The 15,982-nt window shown below is 36.0% G+C and overlaps 1 pseudogene; it reads right to left on the bottom strand.

The window, feature by feature from the left end:
* The window catches only part of LOC147491629 (beta-galactosidase-like), a 31,445-nt pseudogene extending 30,191 nt beyond the window's left edge, over window positions 1-1,254 (bottom strand).
* Between the last annotated feature and the right edge of the window lie 14,728 nt (window positions 1,255-15,982).

The raw sequence follows: 15,982 nt of genomic DNA, 5'->3' as shown, positions 1-15,982 counted from the left end.
TTCAAGTCTAACTTGAGACCATGAGTTCAAATCAGGACAATCCAAGTAGAATAATATATTAGATAAACGACCTTTTTCTTTTATCAATGTCTCAGAAACAGAAAGACAATAATGGTTTGTCATAATTACTCACTCTGTTGAGTTCCACATATAGTCCGAGGCATCTCTTGTGATATTTATTTGCTCCAACAGTCCTATCACTGTGTTTGAATTGTCATCATACGGAACATGTTCTTCATTGTACGACTTCCAAGAAAACCCTCCATCCAGTGGTACCATCTTCATCATCTCTGACCTTTGAGAGCCAACCTGTTCAAGAGAATTTCATCATATATCACAAGTTTCAAACTCCGATTATTAAAAAACAGGAGAAATATATTACCTTTTGACTCAAATACAGGAGAAATATATAACCTTTTGAAACCGAGTTTTTTTTTTTTATTATTATTATTAAAGGGGAGCAAATTAGGGGAGATTTGGGAGAGTAAAATAGGCGCATAAGAAGAAGAGAGAAGAAAAGAGAAACGGCTGGTTTTTTTGCATTTAATTTCAATATAAATTGGCAATGTGAAGGCCAAGTCGTGAACAATTGAATAGTGGCGTGTAGTTGATTTCCGGCTTGAATTTACACATACGTCCTTAAAGTACTATGTAATCTTAAGGGTATAAATGGTAGTAAATTTTGAAATGACGAAGTAGTCCTTCTTAAAGGTATTGAATAATTAGTTTGAATATTTTATCCAAGGGCAGTTAGTGGTAGAAAAAAGGTTGGTTCAATTTAAATGTCCATGTTAATTATGGTGTACTCTACTAATTGAGATGAGTACATGATTGCGTATCTTAGTGCACATCAATGGTGGTCAGTTCGAGAGTCGGTGTAGTGTCTCAGACTCTAAGTCATCCGAGAGAAAATATAACTAGTTTTGTTAAAGCCTATAGTTTTTTTTTAATAGACTTGAGGCTATGGCAGACCCGACCTGCACTTAGAATCTTAAATAAACAGTTTCATTTTTGTCCTCCTCAACAATAGTCATTAGAATTGAACTTAGAGGAGGTATAAAATATAGCTAAGGCTGCTAGGTGATCAACAGCTCGATTCGTTTCCCTGTAGACATGAGTGATCTTAACACTAACAATTTGACTAATAAGGTCTTTAATTGCAGCTATTAAGTTATCGCATTGCCATGGAGCTCTTTCTTGGTTCTTCAGAATTCTGACAGCTCGTAGAGAATCTAAAGCTACTTCCACCTTCATGATCTTCATCACCAAACCTGTAAGCCATTAAAGAGTGCTTTTACTTCTTGAAAGAATACAGATCTTAGTCCACTTGCTTCTGAGTAAGCCCCAAAACATAATAATAAAAACTACTAGATACAGATAAGTTTGACTTATAGTCTACACTTATAGAAACATGTGACTTTACATATGTCAACTACGTATAGGGGGTGCACGTCTTCATACCAAGAGCAAACAAGGGGCGCACACCCTCATACTCTAATACTCCCCCTCAAGCTGTAATGGCGCAAATTATACAAATTACAGCTTAAATTGCAAAAAGAAAATATAAGAATACAACTCCCCCTTTCGTAAAGAATGGTCTTTAGTTGAAGAACGCGAACAACTGTTGAGACATTTGGAAAAGTAGAAATGTCGGTGTAGGCAATGACCTAACCTGAATACTGAAGTTGTACCACAAGCACAAACTGAAAACATAACACCTGTTTGATGAATACTGAGAGATGAATACGTAGTGCAGTGATGATGTGACTGCAACCTGAGAGATTAATATTGAATAGTGCGCAGTGATGATGTGACTGTAACCTAAGAGATGAATAGAAAGCTCATGCTTTTCAGCCAAAGAGCTCAACAAGAGATAGTAAGAGTTAATGAAATGTACACCTGAGTACCGGGCATCACTGCGGCATAAAAGGAATCAAAACTTGAAAAACTGAACCATCAACGACAGCATCATATAATAAGCTCCTCAATAAGAAGGCTAAAACATAAAGCCGGTGAAACACCATAGAACTCATAACTATGACATTAAAGGGAGTCAAACCCTTACAAATGAAAGAACTTATCAACAAACCAATAATAAGGAATTCTACCAAATCATATTAGTTGAGATGAGGAGAAACTGTTGAAGAATACGGAAAACTGGACATGAGTACCTGAAGTGAGGGGGGGGGGGCGCCTTTTGCCTTTGGGAAGGGGCGCACACCCTCGGATTAGAACTAGCCGGTTGAATTTTGTGAATAGTACTAATGAACAGTGCGATGAACAGTACCGGTGAACAGTGCGTGAATAGTAATGATAAACAATATGATAAATAGTACCGTGAACAGGACGATGAACAGTGCCGTGAGCAGTACCCCTAGAGCATAAGAATAGAATCAACGAGAACACTACCAAATCTGCTCGTCGAAAAGAAAATCTCCAACAGAGAAAGAGAAGACTAGATCAATGAACATCAGCAAAAATAAGTTTTTTTCATACAGATGAGTGCAGCCTATGATTTGAAACATAAGAACTTCTTCTTGTGAAAAATATTGAAACTTGAATTGATTTTGATTTTTCTTGGATATTGATTTTGAGAGATTCCTTTCCTAGCATACCACTAAATTTTGATTTGAACCTGACGCTCTGATACCATGGTAAATTCCATGTTAGTGTTTATGCTAGGAGAGTTGTGACATTGAGAGATGGAGAGATACCAAGAAGAAGAACAAAGATTGATTAATTGATAGAGATTGAGTTGGTTAGACTTTAGAGATTGAGTTAGATTTGAGAGTTATTGTTCTCTACCTAGAGTTACATATTTATACTAACTTACCTTGGGTGTAAAGTAACCCAAAACATGAGAATAGAAACTACTAGATATGGATGAGTTTGACTTATAGTCCACATTTATAAAACGTGGGACTTTACATATGTCAACTACATGTAGGGGGCGCATGCCCTCATACCAAAAGCAAACAAGGGGTGCACGCCCTCATACCAAGAGAAAACAAGGGGTGCACGCCCTCATACTCTAATAAAGACCACTTCATCATTTGCATCTCATATGGTTCCTCCATTTCCACTTTTATAGTCTGTCAGAGAGCCATCTCCATTAAGTTTGGGTGTGTCTTTTTTAGGTTTCTTCCAAATGCATGGAATCAGTACTTTTGTTTTATATATACTCCACTGTGATTCCCAGTTTTTCTAGTAAAACTTTGATTTGAACAGACTCTTTCACTACTATTAACTGGCCTTGAAGGTAGACTCCCATATCATTTAGTAGCCTATTACTAACCCATCTTCCAATCCTGTGCAACCTGTTAGAAAATTGAATTTGCACAAATCCATTAAAATATGAATGACTAGTTTGTCTCCCAAGTTACCCCACTTGAGATGAAATAGGTTTTTCTTGAAACAGTACGTAAAGTGAGAAAAACCTTTTCAAAAGGATGCATTTGTTTGAAATAGTGCATTATGCTGAGAAGGTGCGACATTTCGAAATGTGCACTGGTTCGAAACAGTGCATCATGCCAAAAAGGTGTGACCTTTCGAAATAGGCACTAGTTTGAAATAGTATTTTATGCCGAAATGGTGTGTCTTTTTGAAACATGTGACTTTTCAAAGAGTTGCTTACTTTTTCCCAATAGTCACTGTGTTGTTTCGAAGAGGCACCACTCACCTATAAATAGTGGATGAATTTGGAGAGAAAGACACACCAGATCACATAGAGTTCTGATCTTTCTCTTCTCCCTTTGTTCTTAGTCAAATACTATGTTGTGTTCGCTGATTCTATAGAATTGAAGTGCTAGCTTTCTATAGCAGGAAATCCGTTCTATCTTGGGAGACAGTTTCCCATCAACCTTCAAGCACCGTGAGGGGGAAAATCTGTCTTAAGGACATAGTGTATCTTCACTAGGCTCGGATTTAATTAAGAAGTACAAGACACTTACAAAACAAAAGGTTTGTATAGTTTGGTAATTGGTAAAGAGTAAGTACAATTAAGTTATATATTCCTAACAACTTAAGAAAGATTTCTTTTTCTTATTCTTCTTGACCGAACAAAATTTGTTTATGTTTTATTCTTTTTTAATTTTTGGTTTAAGGGAATAACAAAGTGTAGTTGTATTTCATAATATGGCAACACCACCGCCACTCCTAGCATTCTTGTTCCTCTACTTTGTTTCCCATTCTGTTCCTTATAGGGAGAAGCCTGAAAAGTTCAATGGAACTGATTTCAAGCACTGGCAACAGAAGATGCTCTTCTATCTAACCACCTTGAACTTGGCAAGATTTCTATAGGATAAGGCTTCTGATGAAACCGACAAGGAGAAGGTTTTGGCCAAGGATGCTTGGTTTCATGCTTATTTCTTGTGTAGAAGTTATGTCCTTAGTGGGTTGGCTGACTCATTATACAATGTCTATAGTGTGTTCAAGACTGCTAAGGAACTTTGGGATTCGTTGGACAAGAAATACAAGAGTGAAGATGCTGGCATGAAGAAATTCATAGTTGGCAGATTTCTTGATTTCAAAATGACGGATAGTAAGACCATCATAAGCTAAGTCCAAGAACTTCAAGTAATCCTCCATGATGTCATTGCTGAAGGAATGACCCTAGGAGAATCTTTCCAAATGGCTGCTATGATTGAGAAATTACCACCATCTTGGAAGGATTTTAAGAACTATCTTAAGCATAAACGCAAAGATATGAATCTTGAAGAACTGATTGTCCGTCTAAGGATAGAGGAAGATAACCGCCTATCTGAGAAGAAGGGCAAGGATCCCATGGTGGCAAAGGCCAATGTTGTGGAATGATCAAGTGTTAAGGGAAAGAAGAAGCGCCAAGACAAAGCTCAAGGCGAAGAGAGTAGTACGCCTACTAAGTTCAAGGGCAAGTGCTACAACTGTGGGAAGGCTGGACATAAGGCAAGTGAATGTCACAAGCCAAAGAAGTACAAGAAGCAAAAAATTGAAGCAAATGTGACAATGGACACGCTTTCTGATAATATTAATGACATGAACCTATCTGTTATGGTTTCCAAATGTCTCATGATTGGAAATGAAAGGGAATGGTGGGTGGATACTGGTGCTACTCGCCACATATGCTCCAACAAGTAGATGTTCACCACTTATCATGCTGTGGAAAAGGAAGAACAACTCTTTATGGGAAACTTTTCTACGTCTAAGGTTGAAGGCAAAGGAAAGGTGGTGATGAGGTTGACTTCTAGGAAAGAACTAACTCTGAATGAGGTGCTCTATGTGCCTGACATTCGTAAAAATTTGGTTTCTGGGTCACTGCTGAGCAAGAATGGCTTTAAGTTAGTCTTTGTTTATGATAAATTTGTACTAACTAAGAATGACGTATTCGTGGGAAAAGGCTATCTTCAGGATGGGCTCTTTAGGATATCTTGTTTTACTATTGCGCCAAAGAGCGCCAATAAAGTTGAATCTTCTGTTTACTTAATTGAGTCTTCACATGTATGACATAGTAGATTAGGACATGTTAATTATGATACCTTGCGTAGATTAATTAATTTGGACTATATACCAAAGATAAAAATAGACCCACACCATAAATGTGAAACTTGTGTAGAATCCAAGTTGACCAGATCATCCTTTCATTCCCATTGAAAGAAGTACTGAACCTCTAGACTTAATACATACATATATATGTGATCTTAAGTACGTACAAACTAGAGGTGGTAAAAAGTATTTCATTACTTTTATTGACGATAGCACTAGATATAGTTATGTTTACTTGTTGAGAAGTAAAGATGAGGCAATTGAAGTGTTCAAACACTATAAAAATGAAGTTAAAAATCAACTAAGCAAAAAGATTAAGGCTATAAGGAGTGATAGAGGAGGTGAATATGAATCACTTTTTGAAGGTTTCTGTTCTGAACATGGAATCATTCATCAAACTACGGCTCCTTATTCACCTCAATCAAATGGTATTGCGAAACACAAAAACCGAACTCTAAAAGAGATGATGAATGTTATGTTGTTAAGTTCTGGTTTACCCCAGAATTTGTGGGGGGAAGCTTTGCTTTCTGCCAATTACATTCTCAACAAGATTCCTAACAAGAAGACGCTTAAAACACCATACGAATTGTGGAAAGATCATCAGACTTCCTACAAATTCTTAAAAGTGTGGGGGTGTCTTGCTAAAGTGGAAGTCCCTAAACCTAAGAAGGTGAAAATAGGACCCAAGACTATTGATTGTGTATTCATTGGATATGCAAACAATAGTAGTGCATATCATTTTCTGGTTCATAAATCAGAAATTCAAGATATACATGTTAATACGATTATTGAGTTAAGGAATGCTTCATTCTTTGAAAATAGGTTTCCGTATAATATGTGTATAGAGCCAAGTTCAACAAAGAGAACTTTAGATGCTACAACTAGTAACCATCCTACACAAAGCGAAATTAAGGAGGAACCTAGACGTAGCAAAAGATCAAGGATGTCAACGTCTTTTGGAACTGATTTTCTAACATACATGTTGGAAAATAATCCTCTAACGTTCAAGGAGGCAATGTCATCTCCAGAAGCTACTTGTTGGAAAGAAGCAAAAAAGCGAGATTGAATCATACATGGGAATTGGTGGATTTACCACCAGGTTCCAAGACTTTGGGATATAAGTGGATATTCACAAAGAAATTTAAGACTGATGGATCAATTGACAAGTATAAAGCTAGACTTGTGGTTAAAGGCTTTAGAGAAAAGGAAGGATTGGATTATTTTGACACTTATTCTCCAGTTACAAGAATAACTTCCATAAGGATGCTAATAGCAATAACATCAATACATGGATTTGAGATACATCAAATGGATGTAAAGACGACATTCTTGAATGGTGAGTTAGATGAAGAAATATATATGGAACAACCCAAAGGGTTTATTGCTCTTGGACAAGAAAGGAAAGTTTGCAAGCTTGTTAAATCCTTATATGGATTAAAGCAAGCACCTAAGCAATGGCATGAGAAATTTGACAATGCAATGTTGTCAAACGGTTTCAAAATAAACGAGTGTGACAAGTGTGTCTATGTCAAAAGCACTCAAAAGGGATGTGTCATTGTTTGTCTCTATGTAGACGATATGCTAATTTTGGGTAGTAATATGGATGTCATAAAATCTACCAAGCAAATATTGTCTAGTAAGTTTGACATGAAAGATTTAGGTGTCGTTGATGTTATCTTAGGAATTAAGATCTCTAGGACGGAGGACGGACTTGTTCTATCACAATCTCATTACATTGAGGCAATTCTTGAAAATTTTAAGAAATATAACATCATACTAAAAAGGTCGCTAGTTGACGTAAATCTTCATTTAGCCAAAAATACTGGAGATAGCATACCTCAACTAGAATACTCTTGTATACTTGGCAGTTTAATGTATGTCATGAATTGTACAAGGCCTGACATAGCATACTCTGTGAGCAAGCTAAGTCGATATACGAGTAATCCTGGCAGATATCATTGGACTGCCATACTAAGAGTTTTGGGATACTTAAAGTATACTCAAAATTTTGGTTTGCACTATACAAGATATCTAGCCGTTCCAGAAGGGTACTACGATGCTAATTGGATATCTAACACTAAAGACTCAAAGTCCACAAGTGGATATGCCTTTACACTTGGAGGTGCAGTTGTTTCTTGGAAATCCTCAAAACAAACGTGCCTAGCGAGGTCCACTATAGAATCAGAATTCATAGCATTGGATAAGGCTGGAGAAAAAGCAGGGTGGTTTTGAAATTTCTTAGAGGATATTCCAAACTGGGTTAAACACATTGCCCGGTGTGTGTGTATACAAATGACGACCTAATCTGCTATTAGTAGAGCACAAAGTAGCATGTATAACGGGAAGTCTTGACACATATGTCATAGACATAACACCGTTATACAATTGCTCTCAAATGGAGTTATCTCAATCGACTATGTAAGGTCAAAAGATAACATTGCGGATCCGCTTACAAAAGGTTTAACAAGAGGGCAAGTTGAAAGATTATCAAGGGGAATGGGCTTAAAGCCTTTGAGATAATCAACCAAGAGTCATCATAATGGAAAAACCAACCTACTTGACTGGAGATCCCAAGATCTAGGTTTAAAGGGCCAACTGAATTATGTTTGTGACTCAGTTAGCATTGGAGAGTAATATTATACTCTAACCCATTCCTATATAAAACAGTGTATATCTGCCGTGAGACTTAGGATAAGTCAAGCTTTTAATGATTTACTATATCTTGGAAAGTTATGTTATCCAAGTGGAGTATTATAGGATACTCTTTATAGAAATCACCTATGTTAGTGCAAAGTGGGGCCTCTTCTATGAGAATTTTAAAGGAAAATGTCTTAAAAGCACTATCTGAAACAAAGAAGTGTTCAAAGCCAAAATGAACACAAATGTGGGAACCAACAATATTCTAGAAGGTACTGTATGAAAATGATTGTTTAGGTTTATACAAATGGCTAACAGTTCAAAGACATTAATTGAAGTCTACTGATTGTCCAATTAAATCCAATCGTCTTTCATTAAGGCAAGTTCAAGGTCTCCCATGCTACTTGACCTGATACGGTATCTTTTCATTTGTAAAAGAACAGAAATACGATGTTTATGATAGAAGAAGCCAAATTTTCATTTATGTGGGGGATTGTTAGAAAATTGAATTTGCACAAATCCATTAAAATATGAATGAGTAGTTTGTCTCCCAAGTTACCCCACTTGAGATGAAATGGGTTTTTCTTGAAACAGTACGTAAAGTGAGAAAAACTTTTTCAAAAGAATGCACTTGTTCGAAACAGTGCATTATGCCGAAAAGGTGCGACCTTTCGAAATGTGCATTGGTTCAAAAAGCGGTTGCATCATGCCGAAAGGTGTGACCTTCGAAAGGGCAATCGGTTCGAAATAGTGCTTTATGCCGAAATGGTGTGTCTTTTCGAAACATGTGACTTTTGAAAGAGTTGCTTACTTTTTTCCAAGAGTCACTGTGTTAGAGTTGCTTACTTTTTCCCAAGAGTCACTGTGTTGTTTCAAAGAGGCACCACTCACTTATAAATAGTGGATGAATTTGGAAAGAAAGCCACACCAGATCACACAGAGTTTTGATCTTTCTTTTCTCCCTCTGTTCTTAGTCAAATACTATGTTGTGTTTGCTGATTTTATAGAATTGAAGTGCTAACTTTCTATAGAAGGAAATCCGTTCTATCTTGGGAGACAGTTTCCCATCAACCTTCAAGCACCGTGAGGGGGAAAATCTGTCTTAAGGACATAGTGTATACACACTAGGCTCGGATTTAATTAAGAAGTACAAGACACTTACAAAACAAAAGATTTGTATAGTTTGGTAATTGGTAAAGAGTAAGTACAATTAAGTTGTATATTCCTAACACAACCTTTCTAAATCTTCTATAGTTTCTCTCTTGCCAAATAGAGCTCACTACAGCACAAACATAAACTTTGTATAATTCCACTTCCATAGTGTTTTTCTGGCATTGAACACTTCCATTCCATTCTCTGTTGGCATTAGAAGCTTGAGGAGATAATCCTAAGTGTTGCTTAACATTATTCCATGGTGCTTTATTGAAAGGGCACTCAAAAAAGAAGTGTTCAGAGTTCTCTTTTTCATTGGTGTTACACAAACAACACGTGGAAGACTAGATAACATTTCTCTGAACCAATCTATCCTGAGTGGGTAAGTTTTTAGAGAAAAAGAGCCAAACAATAAAAGAGTGTTTTGGGATTACTAATTTGCCCCAAACCATATTGTATCATATCACTGTGACCCTATCCTTAAAGCGGCATAGGCTGACTTAGAAGTTAGAAGTGTAACTATCGTCTGGGTTAGGAGTCCCTATTGTTAATTTATGAGTAAGCACAAAAAGAGTGTTCAATGACACAATTCGGTATCAAGTTTGCACTTCACCTCAATCAAAATTGTTGTTTCCACTGATAGAGACAGGGAATCTTTTTACTGATTCGGTATAATATAACTTCGTTTCACTGATAAAAAAAAAAATAGAGACAGGAAATCCATTGCATCAGGTCCTTAACAAAGGTTGTTTCTCTATCTTTTTATTGTAATTTTAGCCTTGATGTGGCGCTATGAGATTGTTCATCTGATCATTTTTAAAGCACGTATTAGAGATCCACACATTCTTTATTTCAAATCTCTACATGATTTGGGGGCACATGCTCTTGCAATCAGATTGTAAAAAGTATTAATAAGAAACGTATTTTTTTATCTGGTCAAAGTGGACGGGGGAGTGTTCCCTAAACCTAAGAAAAACCTTGGCCAAGATCTAATTTACCCTTTTTTAGTATATAAAGGCATAAAGCCATTCAAATCTAGTATTTTACGTAAGGTAAACACAAACAGAAAATTAGTTTAAGGTAACCCAATTTGTTTCTTGTTTGTCAATTGTAAGTGTAAGTGTGTTACAAGATAGGAATTTTCTTCTATTATTACTCTTCTTTCATTTTTAACTAGCCTCAAACTTGTACTACTCAACTTTCGTTCGGAAAATTCATGAATCACAAAAACGGTGAACATTGACCAATAAGAACTCTTTGCTTTGATCGTGTTCATTTGATCTTGCAAGACAAAGACATATATAACTAAAACATTGTAAACAAACCCCTTATCGTTAGGGCAACTCTAAGTTTTAGATTAGGTTAGTTTTTTTGTAAAGATGATCTCCTAACCACTGTAACACATTTTCGATTTTAGAGTGAAAGGTGGTAGGCGTATAATATACCATATCACACGCGCTAAAAAAAACAATGGAAGTATTATAAAAAATCTCTTATATAAATAAATAACAGAGGCAGGCAATGCTGCATTCCATTAGTGTAGGATAATACGCAAAGGAATTACTACATCGTTCATTACATGGTGCAAAACTATGTTTTCCCATCTAAGTTACTCTCACATTCATTTGTTGGATTTGGAAGAATTTTGTCGTTGCGCGGAACTAATTGGCTCTGGTCAATATGGCCTTGAAATTGGCTCTTTCTGGGAAGCGAGACTTGGTCTGATGCGCTTATTTTTGTTTTAGTTTGGCACTATTGCATACAGAATTACTGCTCAGCGTGATTAATTAACATGAAATTTAGAGAAATATCCACTGGCATTAAGAAATTCATGCTTTGTTAGCAGCTGGCATTTGTGACAGGGATTCTTGGCTTCAATTCAAGGAATGTCGTAAGTACAATGGGCAATTTCTATGTGTTCATAATAAGCTAATGGAACGATATATATAGTCTCATCCCTCTGTGTTGGTTCATGATTGGTTTGTCAATTTTTGCTAGTGAAGGATTCAGAAAACAATTGTAGCTTCCTTTATGGGAGTTTTATTAGGATCGATTTTGAGTTTTTGACTATTCTTATATTGATCCCACTTGGGGTGATTGAAGCTACCACGGGTCTGGCAAGTACAACAATTGCTTACCCTATGCGCGTGCAACTATATACAACTGGCCGGCATACATCTTGATCCCAAAACACACATACTGATTGTATGGAAGTGATCTATGTGTACAGGGGTTGCCGCTGAAGGTAATCTCAGAACTAATTAATAGGTATTACTCTGGTAAGCCACTTGCGAATGCATTGTTCAAAGTTCAAAGTTCAAAGGATATGATCGTTCCATCATGTTTCAGGTCCAGTCGTTTATTTAAGATTTCAAGATGACCCACTACACGAAGATTCTACCAAGGCCTATTTTCCTTGCTCAATTTGCAGCAACATTATTCTCCTTTTTCCTGCACTTTACTTCGGCATGGTGGTTATACTCTCAATGGTGGAGAAATGGAGAACATGAAGAAGCTACCGAAGGGGAGTCCATGGATATGGACATGTCCAGCTTTACACACTTTCCATAGTTCAACCATTAGAGCATTCCCAATGCAAGTCACTTTGAGCTGAGGGAAAATAACAACTTGTCTCTCTTATTAAGCCAAAAACAATAGTGCAATGCAAGGGTGACAATGAGGGTAGCTTTTCACTAAATTACAATGAGGGTAGCATTTGCTACTGAGATGGCTGCCTACTTGTGATCTTCGAACGGAACATTTTATTCCATCTCTAGTTTTTTTTTTTTTTTATCTAGACGGGATATTTCCTTCCGTCTCGAGTGTTTTTTTTTTTTTTCGAGCGGGATGTTTCATTTTGTCTGAAGCGTTTTTTTTCGTTTTTACATTCAGATAGATTGAAACATCTCGTCTGAAGTTTAAAGTCATCTTTGCATTGCACAACTCCTAGCAGCTTATCACCAAGAAGATAAGAATGAGAAGAAATAGTCCTATGTGAAGGTAACAAGTTGTTGCTTGCATTGGGAATGCTCTTAAGGAGGGATTTACAACCATCCCAAGCTTTTTATTGAATATTTCTAAAATACATAATCTCTTGCCTATCCTCCATTACAATTTGATTGAGCTTAACATCTAGAAGAGGATAAAACAAACTTACAAAATTCTCTACTCTACTAGGACTACTCACATGTAGAGAAGCCAAGTAGTACGTTTGCACCCCTATTGGCTTCTCTATATAAACATGTTTGAACTCCAAATATTCAAACAAAGGGATCAACTGTTCAAAGGCTACAAGGACATTGAGACAATATCTCAGTGGTTTCTCCACTCGATCTATTAATAACGTACTTGAATAGCGCACAAAGAGTCAGACTCCACTTCTACTATAACATCCCGATTTTTTTTCTATATATTTACTAGTACAATAAAAAGAATAATAATAACAATAATAATAGATAAAATAAAAATGATAAAGATTAGAAAGAGATAGGGTAAAGAGGATAAACCCCATTCCTTATTTTCAGGGTTTTTTTTAAAAAAAAGGAAAACATGTAGAGTAGTTTACAAGGAGAGAGAGAGTTTTATACAAAGGAAAAAAAGAGAGCTTTACTGAGAGAGGAAAAGGGAGGCTTCTTGCGGGAGATATTGATAGAGCATATAATCGGTGAGTAGATATTTTTATCTTTTCACTGAACTCATAGATTTTCTTCGTTACTAATAGTCTTTTTAAATTTTTATGAACTTCTTCTGTGCCGTTCTACACATGCTCTGTAAACTTGTCTGGTGATATGTTTGCGCAGTGATTGAACAATAGGAAAACTTGTTTGCGATATGTCTGTGCAGTGATTGAATAACAGAAAAATAGTCTGCGATTTGTCTGCGCACTGATTGAACAAAGTGTATTTATAATAATTCGAATTATTGACTCTAATCACATGGTTACATACTGTCGAAAATTGTTAGATTATAGTGATTGAGTTTTTTGTATATTTTATACTGTCAGTTGTTTTGGTTGTGAGAACCAACCCTTTTTGGTTGGTTGAAGGGGTTGTCAGCTGATGTCGAGTGATGGGTAAAGGTTGGTGGTTTGTTTGGAGTACTGTGTGAAGCCGTCGGACGGTGGTTAATGGCGTCGAGACGGTTTTAGAGAAGTGGGGGATTTGAGTTTTGTTTATACAAAAAGTTTGGGTTTTTGATGGGGAGCAAAACCGAACCTTTTGGTGGTGTTTGGAGTGAGATTGGTGGTGGCTGATTCGGTGGTGATGTTGGCTGTTGAGGAGGAAGAAGGAGGTAGAAGACTACCTCTTAATTGGCTGGGCTTTAATTTCTTTTAGTTGGGCTTGGGCCGGAATTTTAGCTTTTGTTTCTTTGGGCAAGTCTTCATTTTAAGTGGGTTGGGCTTTAGTTTCTTTTAGTTGGGTCTTGGGTATTAGTTCCTGAATTGTGGGCTTAGAGTTGTGAGGGTTGGATCGGTTTATAAAAACTATTTCTAGTTGGGCTTAATCTATTTTTACCCTGGGTTAAGACTTAAGTTATTTAACCAGGTCAGACTAGCCAAGTCAGTTTAGGACTTATGAGTCACTGTTTAGTTAATAGGTTATGGAATGAGTTTTGGATTAACTGATTTTGGGAAATAACTTTTTGACTGTTGACTGTTGGGCTTGATTGTTGACTTTTTGAATGTTGACTTTTCGGACTTTTAGCATAGTGAATTTTGTGGACAAATCTAATAATAGGATGTTGTCGAAACTTGTATAAACATGTTTGTAATTATCTAATAAAGATTTGACGTGGTATTATGCAAATATATATATATTGTCACTGATAGATTTTGACTTTGAGTATGGGGCTAATAATACAATATTATACAATATTATCACTGATATATTGTACAATATTGACTTTGACGTGGTATTATACAATATTATCACTGATATATTGTCACTGAAAGATTTGGATATGTAGGCAGTTTGAGCATAAGTGCAGCCACTACACTACACTATATTATATATTAGTTATTATGATAACTATATGTGAACAATGTTAGTACTTAATTGTGTACATGATTGTGGTTGTTTAAAAGGTATTCATTAGACATTTAATTAACAAGTTACTCATAATTGAGAATTTTGATATCTATGATTTATATAATTGATAATGAGGTGAGTTGATTGGTTATTGTGTTTGGAATATTTAGTAATGATTCTATTGCTTGAGACGATGTTTAGTTATGATAAAAATATTATAATAAATGAGAACTCTTGAGTGTTGAAATCTTGTGTAAAAGTGTCTAGTAAAAATTTAATGTGTCGCCCATATCTTTAGATCTCTCCACATCTATTTGATGAAAATAAATGAAATGAAATGTTTATGACTAATGATGTCATGTGAAAAGCCGCCTTAGAGAGGAATTAAGGCATTCACTTTGTGGGTTGACTGTATTCCTTGAATGTACGGACATGTAGGTATGTATTCCTTGAATGTGGCGGGAATGACCTAAGATATTCATTGAATGTGCCATGAATGACATGTTAGTGTTATGATGGGTATTCCTTGAATATGGCGGGAATGACCTAAGGTATTCATTGAATGTGTCATGAATGACCTGTTAGTATTATGATGGATATTCCTTGAATGTGGCGGGAATGACCCAAGATATTCATTGAATGTGCCATGAATGACCTGATATTTTGTTATGCGCAAAAGAGTCTTTGTGATTATGTGTATGGAAAGCCCAAAGATGGCTGTGACTCACAAGTTACGAGTTTACAAGATGGAAATATGTTTCCTGGAGGCGATATCCCCGCTTGGGACATATGTTTTGTAGTGGTACTCGGTGTGAGTGAGGCATACGGATATGTGTGATTTGGCAAATGTGTGAAGTGCAAATCGTGGAGTAAGAACTAAAAGTTGGATTGTGTCTTTTAATAAATGAGTCAATGAGATAATTAATAAACAAAGTAAAATATTGATTTTACGTGTGATGGAGTTATTGCATATGAATATTTATGTATTATGATGTGCATGATTTCTTATGAGAAATATATACGTGGTTTGTGTGAGTTGATACTCACAAGGGATGAATGTACTCCTTGGTTGTGATATTTTCCCCGTTCTCATAAGTAGATGAGTGGTTTAAGTAAAATATTAGCTTTATATATGAGTGAGTTGTTGGATATGATTGGTTGTGTATTATTATATGATACATATAATTTCTTACGAAGGAATGTGACATAAATGTTAATATTGGTGATATATTATGCTAGATTGTGTATTCTTATGGTTGTTGTGAGAGTGAAGTAGAGGTATGAATTAAATGTTTATGTTTGAGAAACCTAACTTTGTTTTGTAGGAGGGTAGGACTTATTAACATCTCATGCAGGGATGTTATCCTACCCTATCACGTAAGCGGATATAGGTAAGATGTTAATTAAATTAATTTACTAGATAATAGAATTGAAATCTTACTTGGGAAGAAACTATACGCCGTTTTGAAAAACGGAACTATTTTGTCTTCCAAGTTGAAATGGTTGGTAATGTTATATTTATTTATTTGAAAGATTGAATGTAGTACTGTATATGTTATTTTAGTTTTACTCATACCAGCAAATTCAATTTGCTGACCCATGTTTGGTTTGTTTTGCAACGTGGGTGTGTTCTTGGAAACATAAAT

The sequence above is a fragment of the Coptis chinensis genome, chromosome 6, assembly GCF_015680905.1.
Source record: "Coptis chinensis isolate HL-2020 chromosome 6, ASM1568090v1, whole genome shotgun sequence".
NCBI lineage: Eukaryota > Viridiplantae > Streptophyta > Magnoliopsida > Ranunculales > Ranunculaceae > Coptis > Coptis chinensis.
Note: the sequence above shows the minus strand (reverse complement) of the source record. Positions and strands in the feature narration are given on the sequence as shown.